Below are 7,579 nucleotides of genomic sequence, written 5' to 3' on the forward strand. Positions count from 1 at the left end.
CTGAGATAACGCATGATTTCATTCTTTGCTTCCGTTTCTCCAACAGTTTCAAAACTATTTAAAACCATTTTGTTGGCGTACCTCAATTGTTTAACCCTAACTTTAAATAATCTCAAAAATAAAAATCAAATGGAATACGTTGTGCAGATCGAGCTGACCAAGTTACTGGTCCATCCTCTATAGATCCATCGGTTAAGATATTGATTATATATTCACTATCATTAATTCCGAAATGTGCTACGGCACCATTATGCATAAACTTTCTTTCCTGTCGTACTGTGAAAGGCATATTTTCCTGTAGAAGTCTTACTAATTTCCTAGAAAATTCAGGTAATTTTAATCACTTAATATGGGGGATAGAGAAAAAGCTCTACCAAATATTCAGTAACAATGCCAGCCTACAGAAACTATCCTTCTTAGCTGTGAAAGGCGTATTTTCTAGAAGAATCTCTATTTTCCAGTCCAGGATATGGCCAGGGGGACGGGTGCAGGAATATATGGACTTAGGCCCAGATAGAGTGCAAGCTAGGGATGTTTCCCATGTTTTTTAAGCAGAAATGTGCGTGATAAAGGCGTGTTGAGCAGAGAATGTACTTATGTACGTAAGTTACGTACGTTCAAAGCTTGTGTAGGAATGTTTACAAGTGCTGACTGAACTAGCTACCACTGATACTGTTAAATTGTGTTAAGTGCCAACACATAAAGCACTGACAGAAACGAGAAAGCGGATGAACTTGCTAGGAAGGTATCCGAAACAAATTTCATTGGCCCGGAGCCTTATGTGGCACATCTCCCAGTGTGATCAGGGGGGCTCTGGGCAAAATGAACTGAATCAAAACATACTGGACTTCAAGACAAAGGCAAAGCCACGCGAAGGAACTTATGGAGTGTCTTTTTCAGAAAATAACGAATGTGTTGCTGAACTTGAAAAAAATCAGGAAATCGGTTCAGGAAAGTAACGGGACTTATAACGGGACACTTGAGAAAACATCTATACAGCTTAATTTTTGTAGACAGTCCAATCTGTCTAGAATGTGACTTGGCGGATAAAACTTGCATATCCTGGGCTAGTGCCCAGGACATGCACTTAGTAGAATAATGCTCATAGGAAAACTCTTTTTGGAACTCAAAAAACTGAGAGAATTGTCAACAAGGAAGCTTTGAACTTAAAAGGGTAAAACCTTGAACAGTGGAACGTACAATATGTCTGATAAGGCCGTGGTGCCATAGGACTTGAAGAGAACGTAACCATAAGAAAAAGAAGAAATGAAAGAAACTAATTTTCTAGCCAATTCAGGTAATTTTGATGGTTTAATATGAGGGATAGAAAAAATGTTCTTACCAGATAACCACCAACAATACCAACCCATATGTAGTATTCACATTTCGTTATTGTACGTAGATTTTCCGATGCCCATATATGATTACTATAGTAATATATGATTTCATCCCTAGTAAAATGAACTTCACACATGAATCAAACTGTGAACAAAATTTAAAATATTCTACAATCATTTCAATTATGACTGGAAAAATTAGACTCAAAATTCGGTTCAAGAAGCGTTTGTACTCGTTGAAGATGATAGTATATGTATAATAGATTTCTCAAAAAAAAAGAAAAAGAAAAGTACTATGAACGAGACAAAATTAAATCAAAAGCTTCACAGTAGAGTAGGTACTGTATACAAGTTAATAATAAATCAAATAAAATTATCTATCTGTTTAGTATTAAGCTATTATAAAGTACTTAATGGACTGTAACTAATAATGGAGACAAGAGAGAGAGAGAGAAAAGGAAACTATGTATAAACTTACCAAATGATGATGATGTCACACTATTATGGTAGCCAAGGGTAAAGGATACGAGAGGAATGGGAGGCTGTTGGCTACCGTATGCACTATTTGATTTATAAAAGTAAAAAAGCAAAACTGTTTATAATTAAAAAATGGTCTATATCAATATTTGTACCGATTCGTTCGAAGTATATCACACGTCCCTTTTTTGCGGTATTTTTTGAATTCAGACTGCTTCGTTGCTATAAAACAGCACACACAGCGGTATCTATTTCTGGGAGTCCAAACCATCAAAGGATTTCTATTGTTTGAATCCATTTTTGGCTTAAACACTATCTGTATATACTTAGAAGCAAAATAAGAACAAAATTTTAAAAAAACTATACATAAATAATGAAAAAAAACGCACAACTAAATTATTAATAAACGGTGTAAGAACTTACAACCCAATGAGTCCGTCTGTTTGTTATAAAAATGCACTTTATATTTACTCGAAAATGATGATCTGTTTTAAGTCGAAGTTTTCAATTTTACCATTCTGATATATTTTTTCTTTGAGGTGTAGGGTAGTTAAAACGCGGCAACTACCTCTAAAACCACCGTTTTTGGTTCAGAAATCGGTAAAGCATATTCATAAACTTGGTAATTTTGGTTCAATTTTGACTTACTGTTAACGAGTAATTAAGAAAAATCGTTTCTTTTTACTTTAAAAGACTGTAGCTTACAAGAGATGATTTTTACTACAAATGTAGGCCAAAAAAAGAAGTCCAATTGTTACCTGTGCACTAGGGTGGGCCAAATCAACATTATTTACTTCTTTTCCGAAAATATAGCAAAAAAGAATTTGTATATCACGGCTAAAAAAGTAGTTGTGTGGGAAAAATTTAATTTCGATATCTTAATCATTTAACAGATAAAGAGTGTTTTCGATTGTAGTTTTTCTTTGTCCTGTTTGTCCTTGTTTTTTTATAGTGGTTTCTTATACATGTTTTGACTTCTCCTTTTTTTCGGAATTACTACTTATTTACACCCTGTATTCAAAAATATCTAAAAGCTATAGTTTTTACCTGTAACCAGATAAAGCGTGTCTCAGGACATCAGCTGCCTTACTATCAGGTCAAAAATAAAATGGTGGATTGTGCTAGGTGGACCAAATTGGTGTGTTTCTCCTATTTCCTAAAAAGAAAGATCTCTTAATACGGGTTTCCTTAACATAGCATATTCGCAATATGTATTTTTAAGGGAATAATTTTTTTATGTAACGATTCTATTGTCAATAATTATTTAAATTTGGTGCCAGTTTTTTTTTATTTTTTGCGCTTCCACTTACAAAGACTTTCTGATTAAAAAAATTCGCGTCGATTCTAATAATAAATCAGTTCAATCTCGGGGAAACTAATTTTACTTTCGATTTATATTTGTCACACTGTAAAATCGAACTACATAAAAAGACGCTGGTCAAGTACCTACCTAAAGATGAAGACTTTAAAAGTGAAAAAGGAAAAGGAGATAATTTAATAACAGTTTAGGTATAAAAATAAGTTATTTTTTAATATATGCATCAATTAAAAACTCATTGTCTGGTCTACAATGTTAGATTTGTTAAGTTTGGTATTAAAGAGCATTATATCACAATTCAATTCATAAATTTTTTACATTAATTTATCTTTAAAGTAAAGCACAGGCATGGATGCATTCCAATATACTCAGACGTGTAATAAATGGTTGCCTATATCAAACAGACAAAACAGGTCAGCATTTCATTATATTGTGCTATTATAGAAAAACAATACTTTATTATAATGTACAATAATAACATAATTACAGACATAAATTCATTTATAGAAAAAATAAGTGATTAATTAAAATAAAACAAGGTAAAAAAATTTAAATGTTAAAATTTACGGAAATACATTGCAAAGCGAAGCATTGCTAACTGGCTCGTTGGTCTAGGGGTATGATTTCCGCTTAGGGTGCGGGAGGTCCCGGGTTCAAATCCCGGACGAGCCCATTACTTTTTAATTTTTTATATCGCAAAGTTTTATTCTATTTTTTTATTAGCATTCTACATTTTGTTATAATTCAGAAATCTAAATCAATGTTGCTTAATGAAATGAATTGTTTTTATATTCATAAAAACTAAATTATACTGAAGAAGACTAAATTATACAAAAATATTTGCTACTATCCTATATTATTATTCAAATCATAAATTCTATAAATAAAAACGTTAATTTGCTGTATTCTTATATACAGTACTTGCAAACTGATTTTCAACGGCCCATTAGCTCAGTTGGTTAGAGCGTCGTGCTAATAACGCGAAGGTCGTGGGTTCGATCCCCCCATGGGCCATACTTTTTTTTTGATTTTTTATTCTTGGTTTTATTAAAAAATATCCACAAATGTCAATGTTGGAATTTAGTTTAGTAACTACACATTTTACCTTTCATCTTAGACTGTTACAATCATATTCATATGTGTTATAATAATTATTATAATGGAAATAGTTCAACCATGTCTGCTGGCCTATTTATTTCAGTATTAAATTTTTAATTATTTATTGCTAGTATTTTTTAAATTACTTCTTTCATAGGGAATTACATTCGTAACGAATTCAATTCTCGAACTGCCAACCATAAAAAAGCTATTTCATTCTCAACAGTTTAATTAAAAGTATAATAAAGCCTGCTCCCGAGTTCTAAATAGCAGAATAACTTCTGGAATTTGAAATTCGAGTTTTATTAGACACAATTCCAAAGTAAAACATCTATTTTCGACCAGTTTTTTAATTCGGCCACCTCTAAAAACGATTAGTTTTCAAATTTCCAAAACGAATTATAGGGGAATACCTACCCATATTAAGTCTGTTTCTGTAGTAGCTGAGGACTGATTTGAAACTATCAGAGATATTTGACCAATTGATTGATGATCTTAGACTCGCTGAGAGTACGTGACAACTTAAGTGACCGAGTATATCTGACAGTTTGTAAACGGTTTGAGACTGCGAGAGAAACAAACATAATTGCCTCTCATTACGATCGTAAATTGTTTTCGCAAATATGTACCTACCTAAAACTCTCGACTCTTCGTAGGTAGACTATTATAAAAGCAACAATTATTAAAAAGGTATGTAGAGTAATGAAAATATTATCAGTATTCACACTTCACAGTCATAAACGCTAAAGAGGCTTTGCCAGATCGACTAACAATAAGTATAGACTTAAAAAACTTTCTCATATTTCGACCTTCAGTAAAAGAGTAAACTTTGAAAGCTTCAAATGATTGGCTATAAAATTTTGTTAATAGTACAAGCCTTAATCAAAAGCAAATGTTTAAAAAACGTTCAGAAACAAAGGAAATTTGCAGAACAAATTTCAATTATATCAAACTACAGTTGGATCAATCAGTCAGTCAAAATGAAAAGTAGAATCTAAACTTTGTCATACTTTTAATAAATCAGAGAAAGTCTCTTGTATTGAACAAGTTCAAAGGTACTGAAGAAAAATAATCTCTCTTAAGTATAGCTTTAGATTTCATAGCAAAATTTAAAGAGACAAACCTTTGAATGGCCTGAATGCAATTTTTGACCTAAAATTCCAGTTCTGGCGATCAAAAAGTAATCAGTGAATTAATTGATGATAAAGACTGTAATTGAGATAGTAAAACTGATGAGAGAGTACATCATCAGACATTAACAATATGCTTTTGTTTTCTTTTTTTTTATCTGGATTAGGTCAACAAAAAAAACAGTTATATTTCGTTAACATATTATGTAAAATATAGTATGGAGTTAATTAATTTTAAAATTTCAATAAAAGGCACACAATAAATAATTAAACATTAAAAAAATTACCGCCTATAAAATATACAGGGTGTAAGAAGTTTGACTGCCATTACTTCAGCATGAGATAGAGTATTCATAAATAAACAAAAACGTTGTATATTACAGGGGCGTTAAGGGCCCCATGTTCTTTAAATACTTAGTGTTTTCCGCAAAGACAAATAATTTCAAACATTTAATAACTGAATAATCTAAAGCTTATCAAATAACAGGAATGTTATGTCATGCCACCTGAGTATTTTCAAAGACGCCGCAGTAAAACAAATAAACAGGTGCAGAAAACGATCAAACCATCAAGGTTTTAGGTACTGAAATCTACGAAAATATTAACTTTTTTATATATAACTCCACATGTAAATATTCTTATAACATTTACTTGCTTAGTCCTACATATAAAATTGTTTACTTTTATTTATAAGTACGTGAAAATAATTCTTAAAATGTGGGGTTAGGATAACAGAAAATGCATGTTTTACAAACGCTTTTTTTAGTTATTATTTTATTTGGATAAACTTAAATGGTAACAATGAATAAACAAAACATCAGGGATTTTACAAATTTTACTTTTCAAGATTTCAGTACCTAAAAATTCCAGAAATTTCACCATTTCTCGGCCAGGGATATGGCCACCTTAACAGTTTTCAAAATACAGCGAGTTCATATTGAGGAGTTTCATCACAACGTGACAACAGCGCTTAACCTAACACTACACAGCTGATGCATACTACGTGTCACGCGGCATACTTGTCCTACGGAAAAAATGTAAATAGCTGTTATTGTGAAACATTTAGTAAATTTCAAGACAATTGTTTTCCAGTTTTTAAATAAATAAAATAAAAGTTATCGATTTTGTAGTACGAAGGTAGTATTGTGCTTAAATTTTAGCTCGAATTTTAGTAATTATGAATCGCTTAAAACAGGAAGTTAACTTTTAATCAAATTATGCATTTGAAAATTATGTAATTAAACTACCCAAAAATTCACGGCGTCATCCAAATAATCACCTATTGAAAATAATTTAGGTACCAAAAAGCAAAATTCAGTAATTTATTTTTTAAACGCCAAATTACAACATATGCTCAAAATGTCCACTACCATTTTCGATACACGCACGACACCTTCGAATCCAATTTTCGGGCACTCGCTGGAAAACACCTCAAGAAAAGGAAATAGTAGTATGAAAAAAACACTCAGACACGATCCAATTCCAGATACCAACTGAACTGCGTATTGCTTGATAGCTTAGTACCTCGTGTTACCCGCCGCGTGATGTGATAAACATTGTCTTTTATGGTATTCTATGCACGCATTATGTCAATATTCCGTAATTAATCGAACTTTTGTACATCAAGTTGGCGATTTTGATCATTTCATATAAGGTTTTTTTTTGTTTATTTTAATATATTCAGTCGTCTGTTAAAATTAAGGCAGTCAAACTTCCAACAGCCTGTAGAATAAAAAATTAAAAATATACAATACTACATAAAAATTAATTTTCTTTGGAAAATGTAGGCAAGTAAGTAAATTTGTTTAAATTACATACCTACCTACGTGATGGGTTTTGTAAGTCAAAAATCAATTATATGAGTGATGTCTGTATCTGTGTAAAAATTATGTAAATAAAGTTTTCTTTGTAAACAAAATTTAATATCTTTTAGAATGTGGTAATGAAAAAATTTGTTATTTTTCAGTTTAAATGGAAACTCAAAGATGAATTCGTATAAATTAGAGAGAAACATATTACTTACCTAAAAATATACCAATTATTAATGTATGAAAACAGAATTTATATACCTATCTAATAAAATAAGTAGTACTTAATAACAACATCTAGTAACTGTTATTGTTCCTACCTACACTTATAGTTCAACAAAACATAAAATTTTATAATTTCAATTTAACAATCTATTGTTTCGAAGTTTTAAAATCGAAACCACTAACTAT

General features: G+C 31.1%; 2 non-coding genes across 2 annotated transcripts; both read left to right on the forward strand.

Moving 5' to 3' along the window:
- The first annotated feature begins 3,732 nt into the window (after positions 1–3,732).
- On the forward strand, positions 3,733–3,804 carry Trnap-agg. Its single transcript has one exon. It is a non-coding gene; the product is annotated as a tRNA-Pro (tRNA).
- A 268-nt stretch (positions 3,805–4,072) lies between these two features.
- Trnai-aau lies at positions 4,073–4,146 on the forward strand. The gene has a single exon. It is a non-coding gene; the product is annotated as a tRNA-Ile (tRNA).
- Positions 4,147–7,579: the final 3,433 nt, after the last annotated feature.

This window comes from Anoplophora glabripennis, unplaced genomic scaffold (genome assembly GCF_000390285.2).
Source record: "Anoplophora glabripennis isolate ALB-LARVAE unplaced genomic scaffold, Agla_2.0 scaffold450, whole genome shotgun sequence".
Taxonomy (NCBI): Eukaryota; Metazoa; Arthropoda; class Insecta; order Coleoptera; family Cerambycidae; genus Anoplophora; species Anoplophora glabripennis.